At 40.1% G+C, this 17,067-nt stretch overlaps 1 protein-coding gene and 1 long non-coding RNA gene across 5 annotated transcripts in view; one reads left to right on the top strand and one right to left on the bottom strand.

The window, feature by feature from the left end:
* LOC131199141 (uncharacterized) overlaps positions 1 to 6,839 on the top strand; it is a 30,114-nt gene extending 23,275 nt beyond the window's left edge. The window contains exons 2-3 of the long non-coding RNA XR_009155274.1: positions 5,243 to 5,344; positions 6,471 to 6,839. This is a non-coding gene — a long non-coding RNA (uncharacterized LOC131199141). The remainder of the gene's footprint in view (positions 1 to 5,242; positions 5,345 to 6,470) is intronic.
* ROBO1 (roundabout guidance receptor 1) overlaps positions 1 to 17,067 on the bottom strand; it is a 266,683-nt gene that overhangs the window by 145,869 nt on the left and 103,747 nt on the right. The window lies entirely within an intron of this gene.

Genomic DNA, 17,067 nt, shown 5'->3' with positions numbered 1-17,067 from the left:
GACACAAAGGAGATATAGAAAGTATTTTAGAAGGATAAGGATGATATAGAAATTTTAATGACATTTAAAGGACAAGTTGTTCTATTATAGATTATTGAGTTGTAAACCCTATAGGTTTTTCTTTTCTGTCTTGAGCAACAAATCATATTGTGATAATTTAATGTCTAAAGATCAACATTGTTACAGTCATTAAACTATGAATTATTTAAGATTACAAAAATGTAAATATTTTCCATTATTCTCTTGATGGAAAAGTGTAACTTTTCTGAACCCAAATGGAAACAAAGGCTTACTCTTTCAAGTTATGTTTTATATAGGACTCCTGCTCACATATTCCTCTTCCTATTTATAATGAATTTTCACAAAAGACCATTAGAGTAAAATGAATTGGCACATATATAGTTATAGTTATATAATTATATACTTATATTGTTATAGTTACTGCATTTGATGCTTGTATATACTCTTCAGATCCTTGAATTATATTATTTGGTGCCATGTCACTGCAAAATTTTAGATGCCAGCTGGAGCTCAATGAGCAGGAGGTGTGGCTAAACAGTTTGAAAATATCTATACTCAGTCTCTAACAAATATATATCACCCATGAATGGATTGTCCGAACAACACACTGGAAAACAAGGCAGTCTCCATTCTAAATACAATCATAAAATCAGACTGAAACAGATTTAGATAATCTGCTTCTTTCAGAGAACTCTGAAATTGTATCCCTACTACCTTCTGAACATTATTCCATACACAGGAAGGTTAGAGACAGGATAAAAGTTATGGAATTAGTTGGGTCCAGGAACAGCTGCATTACTTCCTTTGTGCAAGGAGGCTCTACCCTAGCATGGAACCAACTACCTCCTTAAGTAACCAGGAATTATTTGGGTCAGAAAACAGATGGCCATACTAACAGTACAGCAAATTCTGGACACTTCCTTAGGAGTCATCCCAGGACCAGACACAAAGTACCTTGGCCAATCTGCTTAGTTGCAGTTCAGCTTGCAGTGGATTTGAATTATTTTATTCATCAGAGAATATTTTTCACAGCAGCATAAAATATGATCCAGTGGTCCAGTCTTTCCAAAGAGGTCCAGGCCACCCAGAAAAAAATGCTGAATGGCTACTAATGCAGATATTAAGAATATAAAAATAATAAGTAAAAAAAAGTATTCCACTGCCTTCATCCAGAATATTGCTTTTTATCCATACTCAATCAGACTTGAACTGGGATCTTGTATATAGTGTTCCCTTAGTGCATCATCTCTTGAAAAGTAATACAAAATATACCATAGGATGAGCACACAGAGAAAGGCCACAGGGGTGCCACACATTACAAGGCCCAGCCACATGCCAATTTCAAGCAGGAATTAAGATTTTGGCCCATCCTCAGGGAAATCCCATAATGTACAAGATCCTAAAATATTTTTAGCCTCTGGCTTTTTCATTTAAAAATCTAATTTTAAATCCTACAATGCAACTAATAGAGTGCCCCACTGCAACGTGGCTACTTGGTAGTTGAAAGGAGATAAGAACTCATGTCTATGGTTTAATTGCAAAAGAATGTCCTGAAACACATCAAAAAAGTTTTCCCCAATTTCATGCTAAGTCTTAAATTGTATATGCTACCCTTTTAGTTCAGAATTTTAGAAATCAGCTCTTCACTGTTCCTTTTACATGTGTTTCACTAAAGGCTGTGTTACGTTTGTATTTACCAGTAAGTATTTTAGTATTTGTTATAGTTGGAATCAAGGTATAACATTCTGTCACAAATATATTGTCTTTTAACTTTTGGCAAAGAACTTATGTAGTATATATATATATATATTTTTCTTTCATGCGCAAATTTTATATTGTTCTGAAATTAAAAAATCCCCTAAAATGCACTTAAAATATTAAAATATCACTGTTTTAAGGATTACATCAGTTATCTTAAATTCCAATATGATTCCAAAGCTACATTTTCTGAATTTACCACAAAGAACGAAAGGGGGAAAAAAAGGAAAATGTTTTTCAGCTTTTCTTTAATGGAATTAGAACATGTTGACTTAGTTTTTCTTTTAAAAGTACACAATTTTGGCTGTCTGACAATCATATGTAGTATCAGAATAAATTTAAAAAATCACTTATGTATGTATATATATGCATATCTATGTTCATTAAGAACTCTGCCCATTGTCCCAGGGCACAACTGTCCACTAAATAGGTGATCTGTCATATTTTGAAAGACTGAAGGCAAAGCAATGGGAATAAGTAGCATCTTGAATGGGCCATAGATTGTCTAGTCACTATATATGGTAATAATAGTCATAAATGATAACTTAATTGTTTTTACAACACAGAACATATTACATTTGACATACACTTTATGGTTCCTATTTATTAAGAGTAAAAAAAATAACAGAAGATAATAGTTCATTACAAATAAAGGTCACATATATGTTAAGTTGCTAAGCAGATTTTTGCAGGAACACAGAAGCATTCTAAGGTGATGAACTACTGGGAATAGATGTCTTGTAAAGAGTCAGCAGTAAAGACAGAACAGATTGACATCAGATTTTTGTTTTTATGTTTTAATGGTTTGTCTTAATTTTTGATTGAGAGCTGCTCATAGTTGGTCAAAAGCTATATGAATGTTATGAATGAATAAATAAAATCATAAGCTTTTTCTCGATACAACTCTCTGCTAATTATGAACTGTGTGTAAGTCATTTCTTAAAATATTTCATAGTTCTAAACACAGAATTCCAATTTGAAGAGAAACTGTATCTGAAACTTTGTATCTTGTGAAACTATCTGACATAAAATTTCATAAAGTAATATTTCACAAGTGTCTGTAAAATTGCTTGTGGAAACCAAAATGCACAGCATGACGACAATCTATTGATAGTAAACTAATCCAATCTTTCACCAAATGTTAAAAAAGTAAATTAAATATATGACAGCACTTGAATGGATCAAAGATTCTTGGAACCCCTTTAAGACTTTTTGTTGGACAACTTAGACTGAAATGTTAATGATTAATTTGCAAATGGATAAAAGATAGGCTTTGTGAAGGACAGATATAGATATCTATCCTTATATGGGGGAAGAAATACTAAGTTTGCCTGTATTCATGGTGAAGATCAGAAGTCACTTAATTATTTCTCTTTCCTTTCTTTTATCTCTTCTTTCTTTTCTTGTACTCTTTATTATTTTTCTATTCATTTTCTTCTTCTTCAGAACCTGATTTATATTATTTTTTAATTTTTCAATATTTTCAATAAAATTTTCAATAAGATTATTTTAAAAATTAAATCCATTATTTTGCTGGATAAATAAATGCTAGATAATAATCCAAAATATGGATTATTTTGCTGTAACCATGATCAACTCTTTACATGATTAAAATGCCTGTAAGAATGCATTTCATTTTTGTGGTAAAGAAGGTTATGTACAGTATAGAGTGATAAAATGTGGCTAAAAAAACAATGGATGAAAATGAAAAGAAATCTAACTAGATCTTATTCATACTAACAGCATGTATTCTTTCTGTCCATACTTTTCTGTCTTTGCAAGGAACTTTATCTTAAACACTTCATTATTTTTAGCTTAACAAATGTCAGGCGCAAGGAATGAGCATGATGCTGTGAGCTGATCAGAAAAGTATATTTATTATTACTCACCTGTTTATGGAATCTTGACAAACCAACTGGAAAGCAACCATGTATTGTATTATAGTAGCATAAATTGGCTGTGATTATCTATTTATCTCAGACATGCATAAGCAATTTTATCAAGTTCAGAAAAACTTAATATATTGAGTACATTTAATCTGATAAATGTTTTTGCAAGACATGTCATCCATATTTATAGGAACAATTCCAGTCTAAGGCTTTGCCTGTCCCACATCTACCCCACTCCACCCGCAAAAAAAAAGGCTGTTCAAGAGGAATTATACTTAAAATCACTTGTTCCAACATAAACAACTTCCATTTAATCTGGATAACATTTACATACAACATTGTATTTTAATCATTATCAGCAGCAGCAGCACTAATTAAGGGAAGATTCCATTATAATAGAAAAAATTAGTAAAACTCCAAAGTCATATTTAAGATAAACGTTAAGGAAACAACTGATATCAACTTCATTTTCTATATTTAATAACTGCAATGTAACTGTGAATGTTGATATTAGCTCTGAACACTTAAAGGCAATAATCCAATATCAAATGAAATTTAATATGTAGTTTCTATTGCAACTGACCTATGGACATCATTCACAAATATCTCTGAATAGGGCTCTAATATATAAATGAGGAAATGTATAAAGGAGTTTTGGAGGCTTGGCTGGAAACAAGTACTAGATATTGATACTGATCTGTGAGATATTAAGGGGGGAAATTATTCACTTGAACACAGTCAAATTTATATTACTAAAGATTTGCATCTTGATTAGGGCTGGGGTATTTATTTTCTTAACCGTCCATTGTCTATGTAGTGTTCTCTGAAAGTGATCTTTGGAATTGCTAGTTAGCTTCATTTATACATAGCTGACAGTGAACTTGCTAATGTAATATTTAAAACAGTGCATTTTACAATAATTTATAAATCTATGCAGATTTCTAATAGACAAATTCTTTTCCTATACTTCACTGAATTTAAAATATTTCAAATTAGTTAATTAGTCCTCTCAATCTGTAAATCTAACAACTTCAGAATAAAATTAAAGCTGACAACTTTTCAGTTATATGGACCTTAGTTGAATGAAACAAAAATAAAGCAACAATAGTAACTTCTCTTAGTAACAGGATGCATGAGTAAGATTATTTGTGCAGAACTGTATTCCATATAATCCTATTTTTAAACTGGACTTCAAAATACCGTTTAAATACAACTAGTTTAGTACAATATTATTTTTATTTAGTGGTGGGTTATATTTATAACTGATACTAAAGAATAAGAAGATATATTATAAAAATATAATTCTGTATTTAGTTAAGATTATATGTTATGCAAGATTTCTCAATTTTACATTTTATATTATACAATAAGGAGATAAATGCCAATACCTATCAGATTCTATCACTTTTTAGATGTTTCTTTTCTATTTGATCTGTATAACAGGAGAATGTATTATGCATTCTGGTGGCTAGACAGTCATCATAATGAAACATATTCCTTTGTACACGATTTTCCTTGTCCTTATTTACTTAACATAATCTCTCTCCACTTTTCTCCACTTTTCTCCACTTCAGAAACAATGAAGTAAAGCTAATTAATAATAACCAAAGGGAAACAATTCTTGATTAAGGAAGTTTGAATGGGCATGAGTGCCATTTCATCTGAAAGTCAATTAAGTAAGTATATTCATATTTTTCTCCAGAAATTTAAATCCTTAAAATAGTGGTTCATATATCAAACATCCACACAAAAAGGATGTATACCTATATGAGATGAAATTTCATCTTGCTAGAGAATCAGTATAACAGGATGGAAATGTTTCTTTGAATACAGAGCAATCTATAAAGTTGCTTTCTTTATGATCCAGACTCCTATCACTGTCTCACTAGTATAAATAATCTTATAGTGTAGGTCTTGGGATAGAAATTAAATGACAGATGGAAAAAATGTAATCAGCTTCATATGCTGCAATTTGTATATTTTCTTAAAACTAGAATAGGGTTTTCTTTTCCTCTGAAAGGTGCATCTATGAATGATAATGTGAATTATGACACCCACATCTTGAAGGAATTCCTTAGCTTTTCTTTACCAAACTTCCTTAAATCTACACTAGTTTATGTGGCATACAAGCAGAAAGTGCTACACCAAGTGAGTGAGATGGATGCACAGGAAAATATTTATTCCCATTTAATGCGAACTGAGTAACACTCTATGTTTTCCTTCCTTCCTTCCTTCCTTCCTTCCTTCCTTCCTTCCTTCCTTCCTTCCTTCCTTCCTTCCTTCCTTCCTTCCTTCCCTTTCTCATGCACAAATATTGGACACACACCCATACCACCCAAATGCTTATAGAGAGAGATTAAACCATTTGTGGCAAAAGTGGAAAAAAGTAAATTGTAGAAAGTACCAACAAAAATCCAACAGTTCAGCAATATTTGAATATAATCTGAACTCAGGATTATACTAGATTGACTCCTATGCATAAGTCAGTGTCTGTCAGAAATAGAATATTTGTTCTGTTCATCTTGAATACTTTGGAATCTCACATGTAATCCCACAGATATATGACTGGCCCAAATGTATATGCAGTCATATTTTCACACACTAAATTGAACAGAGCAGGGGGTTGCTCTGGGGAATTTACTTTTCTAGCAGAGTTCAAAATATGAATTACTGAAATACTTTCTTCCCTCTACTTCCTTTCTTCCTTCCTTCCTTGGGGAAAAATGAGAAATGCAGTTATATCTAGATACATTTTTTCATTAAAACTAAATATAAATTTACTCTATTGTTCTTTCCACACAGATGGGAAGTTTCACCTTGACACAGTGGAAGAAGCAAAACATAACCATAAGAGATGGAACAAGAGATCCCATACGCCCTAGACAGCCTTCTAATGCAACATTGCTACTCAGCTAGTTGTACTTATTTAATGAAACTAAAGTTTGGTGAACACAAAATGCTTTAACACTTTGTTACAAAAAGAAACAAAGGAGTAAGCTAAATCCAAAAATTCTAGAGAATTCCTAGAACCTTGGCATTAAACAAATTAGCCATCAACAGACACAGAAATAAGTCATATTACAAACCAATCAAAAGAGATAATAAAGTAGCTAAGAAAAAGACCAGATATATTCATAAACCAGAACATATCCTCTCCAACAGCCAAATAAAAAGGAAGCAATTCCGAACAATCAAGCAGAAAACAATACCTCAGTCAAGGAACTATGAAGGAGAAAACCACATCCCCAATTAACACCAGTAGGATAAGTTACTGTATATAAGTAGTGAGTTTGTGCTATCCTCACTAGCATTGATGATGTTATCTAGTGAAGTAATGAACCATTTGTGAGAAACAACCAAGTTTAGAGATTACCAAGGACTTCACAAACAAATAAAACAAAAGAAGCATACTTAAGTCCATTAAAAGTAACCAAATGAATGCCTATCAAGCAGGTTTGATTAAGCAGTCCTTGTAAAGTCCAAAAAGAAGAAGGCATTAAAAACTGACATGCAACATCTAGTACAGTTGAAGAATTTGGCTTTTTTAACAATTGCAGCTGGCTATTCAAGGTCAAGCTTTTACAGAGTGATCTGGCATACCCATTTCAGGCACAGACTATCAAAACATTTGTATAGCACCCAATAGACACACACACTTCCTCTCTCTCTCTTTGTTTATTAGAGTGTTTGTTGATTGTTGTAATCTTCAGAGTGCTTAAGATGGGCAACCATATAAATATATATAGCACTCTGCTGCATACAAAATCAAGTATGGATCCCAGGCATAGGTGACAGTTTGATAATCATAAAAATGGACACATATGAAACCATCAACATTTTTTAAAAAATAAAATTCACTAGGGAAGAAGACAACAACACATTACCTTTCCTGGATATTTTCATCAGCAGAGGCAGTGGCGGCAAATTAGAAACACAAGTCTAGTGTAAAACTATCCACACCAACCTAGTGCTCCATTACCAAGCTAACAATCCAAACTCCCACAAGAGAAGCTGTGTAAGTATACTCTTTAGATCAGCACAAGGATACTGCAGTAACTCTGAACATCTATACAACATCTTCCAACAAAATGGGCATTGTCACATTTCCAAGCTGAAGAAGAATCTGGGTTTAAAGTAAAATGAACATGGAGTTGTTCTTCAACATTCAGTTTAAAAATATTCCATGGGATCAAATCTCAGTCTATAGGCAGCTTTTTATGATTTCAGGAATGCCTTTTATTCACCCTTCAGGTATAAATTGGGCAAAAATCTTGATGTCACCAATACTGATAACTGCACAGTGCTGCTTATCAGCAAGTACAGGTAGTGCTTGACTTACAGCAATTTGTTTATGACTGAGGTTATAACAACATAGAAACAAGTGATTTATGACCATTTTTCACATGTTGCAGTATCCTTGTGTTTCACGTGATTAAAATTAGGGCACTTGGCAATTGACATATTTTTATGACAGCTGCAGTGTCTCAGGGTCATGTGATTACCTTTTGTGACCTTCTGATAAGCAAAATCAATGGAGAAGCCAAATTCACTTAACAACTGTGTTACTAACTTAATAAGTTCAGTTATTACCTTAACTGTGTCAAGAAAGGTCATAAAATGGGTAAAACTCACTTATCAACTGTCTCATTTAGTAATAGAAATTTGGGGCTCAATTGTGGCCATAAGTCAAGGACTATCTGTACTTCAGAGTTAAATGCAATCTAACAATCTGAACTAATTCCTATATAAAGTGGAATCAAAGTGGATTGCAATCTGGCACAGTGTTTTACATTAACATACTGACATATTAAAATTCCAGATACAGTATTCCACATGTACTTAAGATGGCAGACAATAACATCCCAAAATTATAGCATGTAGATGGGGTAGTATTTTTTTGTTGGGAGGGTGGTCATAAACCGTAATAAACTTTAGGAAACTTCTGAAGACTTCTGCTAAGTATTGCAGCTAGGAAAAATTCAAATAAATTATTAAAGATCAAGATAATGTTATTTTCCATAAAGCCCACTATGCATAACTGTATTCTTAATTAATACTTACATGGGAATAGTTATAATATAGAGCAGCTGAAATCTTTTAAGCATCTTGGAGTAGTATTTCTCTTCATGGGGAAACAAGAAATTTCATAGGATTATGCAGCACTTCTAGCCCAGAGGAGTTCAGCAGCCACTCTGCATTTTCTCTGTACTCAAAGGGAATGGCTGATATCCATAGTTGTTAAATTATTTGAAGCAAATTCATTAGGACACCTTTGATATGTTGTACAGCTGGGCCCCAATCCTAATTACAGAAGGCTAAAAATGGTACAAAATAAATTCTGAGAATTATTTTATAACTTCCTAGATGTGTTGCAAACCTATCTTGTAGCTGAAAGTTAAGTTGCAAAGAGGCGACACAAATTCAGGCTAAGCAATCATAAATTCTGGCCAAATATTGTTTCCCTCCCCAGCGGTCTTACTTTCATATACATTCCCTGATTAGTTTTGCTGTAAGAGAAAAAAGGCATTTCATTAAAATTGCATGCACTTAGTATCTCTGATACTTCCAAATTTTCCTTAATTTATAGCCAAGGTGACAATAAATAATAAAATAGAAACTGTTGATTATAATCAAGAGTGATAGAGCATTTCAAAACTGCATGAGGATTCACCTCTTAGTGTCTAAATGTACAGATTATAGTCAGAAGTAGTCTGGATATATTAAATTTCTGGCCAGTAACATTAAAGGCAGAGCTTCTTAACATTATACTGTGAATGTTGTCCTAGGTATTTTATTATTATTATTATTTATTAGATTTTTATACCGCCCTTCTCCCGAAGGACTCAGGGCGGTTCACAGCCATAATAAAAATAGAACAATATACAATTAAAACAAAGATTAAAAAACTTATTATATATAGGCTGAGATATAAAACAATATCCTATTAAAATTAAACTCTCTAAAAATATAAAATTATAAAATTTAAAAATCACGAAGCCAGTCCCGCACGAATGAATAAATAGGTCTTGAGCTCACGACGGAAGGTCCGAAGGTCAGGCAGTTGGCGTAATCCAGGGGGAAGTTCGTTCCAGAGGGTAGGAGCCCCCACAGAGAAGGACCTTCCCCTGGGGGTCGCCAGCCGACATTGCTTGGCGGACGGCACCCTGAGAAGCCACTCTCTGTGTGAGCGTACGGGACGGTGGGAGGTATTCGGTAGCAGAAGACGGTCCCGTAAGTACCCTGGCCCTAAGCCATGGAGCGCTTTAAAGGTAGTGACCAACACTACCAACGTAAAGGTAGTGACCAACAGGTAAAGGCACAAGTATTTAGTAAAGGTGGATATGTGAACTTACTGTATCAGAGACATTAGGTGTTAAATGTTAAATTCCTTTGTACACTGATTTTCAACTTCTGATTGATTTCACTCAGGTCTGTCCAACACAGATGAGAAATGAGTCCATAGTAGATCAGAATGAATGCTATTGGCTTATTCCATACAAACTGTATTGTATTGGATTAATGATTTACCTCCATTGATTTGTTTAAACCAGTATTTTAATAAGGAGCTTCCGGAGACATACATCTGAGTTCTAATTCCTCAAGTACATTTTATAAAAAAATAAGAAATGGAAAACAAGAACTTTAAGAATTTGGACTCAGCTGCTTCTAGTACAAAGATATCATTACACATAGAACATTGAGTCACAGAGCAAAAAAGTTTGTTTGTTTGTGTATCTGAAAAAGCTTTTTGTGCAGGGAACATAAGGTGTAAGAATTGCTTTTTCAAATAAAACATAACTGAAAATAGATATTAGGTATCTAAAGGCCTTTCCTGCTACATTTATCTTATTTACAGTCCAAATACAAAAGGGATGAGATCTGTTTGCACAAAACTCACAAACCTAATGAAGGTCCTGAGAAGATTAATAGTAGAACTGTTCAAACCATTACACTCCACCAGCTTAAACTTTTTCACCTGGAAGGTGGTCTTCCTCGTGGCAATTACTTCCGCCAGATGTATATCTGAACTGGCAGCCCTGTCCATAAGAGAGGACCTATGTATTTTTCACCCAAATAGGGTAGTGTTGCAACTAGATCCCAGTTTCCTACTGAAGGTGAACTCCATCTTCCACAGGACACAGGAGATAGTACTGCCAGATTTCTGTCCTAAGCCAGTACATGTTAGAAAAAAAGTGGCACTTTTTGGACATTAGAAGGGCGATACACATCAATCTAAAGAGAATGGCTTCTATCAGGAAGACAGAATCAATGTTTGTTTCAATCAGGTCAAGCTCATTGGGCAACAAGATTTCACCATCGACAATAGGTCGGTGGATTTGAGCATGCATTACTAAGACCTATGAGCTGCAGTCATCACCCATGCTTGGATGAGTGACAGCCGACTCAACGAGGAGTGTGGCTATAACAGCAGCAATAGCTTCCCCAATAGCTGTGACAATTGCAGCAAGGAAATGGGCCCCACCCACTGAGAATGAGCCGCTAGGTTAGCGAGACTGGTTTGTCTGTCTTCAGAGAGGAAGACCATGGACCGACCCGAATCTATTTTGGCCCCTAGATGAATAATATGGGTAGAGGGGACTAGGTGACTTTTGTCCCAGTTAATAGAGAACCCATGTTCTTGTAGAACCTGGACAGTGGTGTGCACATCTCTGTTTGCTGCTGACGGGGAGGCTGACATAATTAATATGTCATCCAGATAGGCTTGAAGCCTGACAGGAAGGGTACGGATGTGTGCCAGTAAGACAGATAAAACTTTAGTAAAAACCCGAGGGGCCGATGATAACCCGAAGGGCAAAGCCCTGTATTGGTAATGTTGATTACGATAACAAAAGCGAAGGTATTTTTGGTGGGCCGGTAGAATGGGGATGTGAAGATATGCCTCCGTTAGATCGATAGAAGAGAGGAGGTCTCCTGGGCGAACACACTCTAAAATAGTACGTAGGGAATGCATTTTAAATTTATGATAGGTAATATGCCGATTAAGGGATTTAAGATCTAGGATGGCCCTCCAGCCCCCCGACGACTTACGTACCACAAAGAGACGTGAGTAGAACCCTTGCCTTCTCTGATCAGGAGGTACAGTTTGTATGGCCCTAATGGATATCAAATGTCGAATGGCCTCCGAAATCAGGGCCCTGGAAGCCGGATTGTGGGAGACTGGGCAACGTAAGAAGGTTGTCGGAGGGCTGGAGGAGAACTCCAGGGAAAGACCGTGTTGGATGGTGTTCCTAACCCAGTTGTCGGAAGTTGAAATTTCCCATTGCGCATAAAAATGGGATAGACGAGCGCCAATGGGAAGCTCCGGTACTGAATCACTTAGAGCGTCCAAACGCCCTGCCCCTCCCCCCCTGAAGGGTTTTCTATTGGTAAAACGGGTGCCCGTTCTAACCTGTCCCTCACGAGGTTGAACCCCTCTGGGCGAGGAATAGCGTTGAAATCGTGAAGCCGAGCCTCCAAAGTCTGTTCCACGAAATGGCTGTGGACGAGGATAAGGCTGGTGACGAAATTCCCCTCTTCTGGATAGGGATGGGAGGATCTTTCTCTTGTCTTTGGTTTCTATTACTATGGGGTCGAGTGAGGCTCCAAAGAGGTTGTCCCCGGCGAAGGGGGAAGCTGCCAGCCTCCATTTGCTTCTGGTGTCGGCTTGCCAATTCCGGAGCCAAAGAAGCCTGCGGGAGGACACCGCCGACCCTATGGCCTTGGCTGAGAACCTGGCAGCATTTAGGGTGGCATCGGCCGAGAACTCTAATGCGGCTACCACCTTGTTTATGTCCTGGTGTGAACGGACATCCGTAGTAGGAATTCTGCTCTGTAATTGTTTAAGCCAGATTAGAGAGGCCCGGTTGAAAAAAGAGGCAGCTGTGGATGCCCTGACAGACCATGCGGATGCTATATGGCCCTTGACTATGGTACGGTCCGCTCGTTTTTCCTCCGGTCGTAAGGTCTCATCTGCCGGGCCCGTAACACGAGACGGGGAAGTTAATGCTACTACAGGTGGGTCCACTGTTGGAACTTGAAGTAACTTATCTAGATCGGGGGCCACATTGTAAAACCTCTTATCCTGTGCATTTGGATTAGAACCTGAACCAGGGAACTGCCATTGTCGCTGAATTACGTCGACAAAAAGTTTTGGCGCCGGAATGGCCTCTGATACCACCGTAGGTACCGCAAATAAATGACCTGATGTGCCCTGTGTATCCTGGGGTGTAGACTGAGGGGACTGAGTACCCAGGCCAGTGGCCGCCAGAGCCTTAAAGAGTAAGGATCTGAACAGTTGAGGATTGAATAAGCCTACAAACGAGGGCTGGTCCGGGCCTAGACCCTCGTCGTCTGATAGGGTCAAATCCCTGGTATCCTCCTCTTCGGACAAGGACTCCTGACTAACTGAACCTGGGGATTGTTCCCGATGGTGCCTATGGCCTGAGTGTTCCCCCCTAGCTTCAGTATACTGTCTGCGAGTTTGACTGCTATCGCGCTGGGTAGAAGTCCCTTGATGTAGGTGTTGGGCAACGCCCTGGCGAATGGCCTCAAATCAGGGCCCTGGAAGCCGGATTGTGGGAGACTGGGCAACGTAAGAAGGTTGTCGGAGGGCTGGAGGAAAACTCCAGGAAAGACCGTGTTGGATGGTGTTCCTAACCCAGTTGTCGGAAGTTGAAATTTCCCATTGCGCATAAAATGGGATAGACGGCGCCAATGGGAAGCTCCGGTACTGAATCACTTAGAGCGTCCAAACGCCCTGCCCCTCCCCCCCTGAAGGGTTTTCTATTGGTAAAACGGGTGCCCGTTCTAACCTGTCCCTCACGAGGTTGAACCCCTCTGGGCGAGGAATAGCGTTGAAATCGTGAAGCCGAGCCTCCAAAGTCTGTTCCACGAAATGGCTGTGGGCGAGGATAAGGCTGGTGACGAAATTCCCTCTTCTGGAGCTCATAAAATTATCTGCTACAATGTACTTCCTATCAATGACTACTTCAGCTTCAACCACAACAATACACGAGAACACAATAGATTCAAACTTAAAGTGAACCTCTCCAATCTAGATTGCAGAAAATGTGACTTCAGTAACAGAGTTGTTAATGCCTGGAATGTGCTACCTGACTCTGTGGTCTCTTCCCAAAATCCCCAAAGCCTTAACCAAAGACTATCTAGTATTGACCTCACCCCATTCCTAAGAGGTCTGTAAGGGGCGTGCATAAGAGCACCAGCGTGCCTACCGTCCCTGTCCTAATGTTCCCTTTAGTTGTATTCCTTTTATGTATTCAATTCATGCTTATATTTATATAATTATTTAATATGTATTTGACAAAATAAAATGAATGAATAGAATAGAATAGAATAGAATTTTTATTGGCTAAGTGTGATTGGACACACAAGGAATGAATGAATGAATGAATGAGTGAGTGAGTTACTTCAACAACATTGTCTCACAGAAATTGACAATACAACTGCAAGCATGAAAATGAGTCCTCCTTTAGCTTCCAAGGGACCAGGGTGCCTCTGAAGGTCAGTGCTCTAAGCACTAAGAACCCAGCACAAATCTAAGCCTGTATGCACACCAATAGTGAAAATACCCTGCACAGTGTCTCTTGGCAGAGAAGGTTAATTTTCATAGACGTTGGGGTGGCTCTTTTTTTTTTTTTGGCAGGGCAATAAGGGTCTCTAATATCATTAAACCCAAGTGTGAGGAAAAAGACAGCAGCTAAAATGTTAAGGCCAGTTGTGTGACCTTCTCCAATACAGTTGGCCTGGCTGTTTGCCAAAACTTAAAACACCCTCCCATCCCCCCTCCCTGCTAAAGCTTCTTTCTTAAAACAATTGTGGTCTTTGCCTTTCATTGTGCCAATCGACTTTAGAAGTCTGTGTGTGTGTGTGTGTGTGTGTGTGTGTGAGAGAGAGAGAGAGAGAGAGAGAGGGAGGGAGGGAGGGAGTGCAAAAGGGGGAAGGAGGATTCCCAGCTCTAAACAAAGGGAAATCCCGGAATGCCAGCGCAAAAGGTGGTGCTCACGTTCCTCCTCCCTTGCTCAAAAGCCCCAACATGATATTGGAATTGGATGCCATTATATACCTGCTGAGGGGATAATTTGAATAACTTGAAAGATATAAAAGCTCTAAACATATTTGTTTAAAAATCTAAAATCTATACTTAAAATAAATGAATATAAAGTAATAAAGTTCTTTAAAGTTGTAATTCACTTTGCTGCTGAAAAAGAAAAGAAGCTTAACACCTTAAATGGTATTTATTAACTGAAATATCATCAAATCAAATATATAATGAGGTATATTATAATGACCTTTGTTTTCAGAAAGAAGCATGATGGAAGTTTTTCAATAAAGGGGGAAATATAGAAAAAACTTAGTGTCATGCTCATATATCATCTTTACAGATGTTGTTAACACTATACTATGGCAGCATATGATGGTACAATGTTTCAATCAATTTCAGGATGAAAACTCATCAATGAGGAGGAGGAGTATAATTTATTAACCTTGTATGATATCAGTTTCTCAAGGACTCTAGAAGGACCCGAGGAAGAAATCTCTGCCCCCTCCCCACTTTCCCTTTCCAACCCAGCCTTCCAAGGGGACCTTTGAGGGAGAAATCTCTGCCCCCTCCCCACTTTCCCTTTCCAAGGCAGCCTTCCAAGAGGACCTCTCGAAAAGAGCGAAAGCTTTCTCCTGGCCGTTTTACCACCACCACACCCTCCACGCCGGCCATCCTAGGAGGGGGAAGTTCAAGGACCACATCGATGGCACGAGCTCAGATTGCCGGCTGGGGATGATGGGCGCTGCAGTGCGATCTCGGGAGAGACTAGGGGGGAAGAAAGAATGACTGTTTCCCCACACCCTAGGATTGGGGAAAACATTGACCCCCCCCTTAGTTGCGGGAGAAGGGTTGCGCTTCAAAGCGGTCGCCTCCATCCATCAATCCATCCTTCCTTCCTTACTTCCATCCATCCATCCATCCTTTTTTTTTCCCAGCGAGCGGTGCGTGTGTGTGACATGCAAGCAAGACGTCTCACGGGGCGTGTGTGTGTGTGTTTGTGGTGGGGGTCTCGTCCCAGCCACCCACCCACTCGCTCCCTTTCCCTCTTCGGAGCGTGGGCTGTTCCCGTTGCCTGGCCTCCGTCCTCCGATCTCCTGCGCTGGGAGCGGCGAGCCAGCGAGGCTTGGCACCGCGGACTTTGGCAGGAGGAAGGTGGGAGGAAGCGGAGCTGCCGGCTGTGGGGGTTGAGGCGTGCAAGAGGAGTGGCGTGGAAAGGCCTTTTGTGTGTGTGTGTGTGCGCGCCTGTGTGCCCTAGGGAGGAAGCGGAGCTGCCGGCTGTGGGGGTTGAGGCGTGCAAGAGGAGCGAGCGTGGAGGAAGAGGAGGAGGCGCGCCTCCTCCTCTTCCTCCACGCCGCTCCTCTTGCACGCCTCAACCCCACCATCCCCACCTCTCCAGCGTGAAGGTCACCTCCTCCTCTTCCAGGCGGCGGCGGCGGCTCCGGCTCGGCGGGCGCCACAGCCGGCAGCTCCGCTTCCTCCCACGGTCCCAGTCCAGCCGAGCGGTGGCGGGGAGCCGCCAGCCTTCTCGGCCGACGCTTTCACCGTTGAAACCTCCTCCTCTTCCAGGCGGCGGCGGGCGGGGAGCCGCCAGCCTTCTCGGCCGACGCTTTCACCGTTGAAACCTCCTCCTCTTCCAGGCGGCGGCGGGCGGGGAGCCGCCAGCCTTCTCGGCCGACGCTTTCACCGTTGAAACCTCCTCCCTCAGCCGAACGGTGAAAGCGGAGCGGCGCCGCATGTCGCCACCGCTCGCTGACTGGGACCGTGGAGGAAGCGGAGCTGCCGGCTGTGGCGCCCGCCGAGCCGGAGCCGCCGCCGCCTGGAAGAGGGAGCAGGTGACCTTCACGCTGGAGAGGGTGGGGGATGGTGGGGTTGAGGCGTGCAAGAGGAGCGAGCGTGGAGGAAGAGGAGGAGGCGCTCCTCTTGCACGCCTCAACCCCCACAGCCGGCAGCCCGCTTCCTCCCTAGGGCACACAGGCGCACACACACGCACACACACACAAAAGGCCTTTCCACGCCACTCCTCTTGCACGCCTCAACCCCCACAGCCGGCAGCCCGCTTCCTCCCACCTTCCTCCTTGCCAAAGTCCGCGGTGCCCGGTTGCTCGCTGGCTCGCCGCCGCCTCCCAGCGCAGGAGATCGGAGGACGGAGGCCAGGGCGAACGGGAACACTGCACCACCAGGGCTTCCCGCGCCAATGCACAGCCCGCCAAGTTTGCGCCGCCCGCCCACCAGACACGGGAATGGACAAGAGACCTCCCTCCCATGGGAGTCCGTTCGGTACCCCCTCCTGTGCGGGGTTCCCGAAGACGTAGACTCGAGTATAAGCCGAGGGGACGT

The sequence above is a fragment of the Ahaetulla prasina genome, chromosome 5 (genome assembly GCF_028640845.1).
Source record: "Ahaetulla prasina isolate Xishuangbanna chromosome 5, ASM2864084v1, whole genome shotgun sequence".
NCBI classification, from domain to species: domain Eukaryota; kingdom Metazoa; phylum Chordata; class Lepidosauria; order Squamata; family Colubridae; genus Ahaetulla; species Ahaetulla prasina.
The sequence above is the reverse complement of the archived record's forward strand: the minus strand, read 5'-3'. Positions and strand labels throughout refer to the sequence as shown.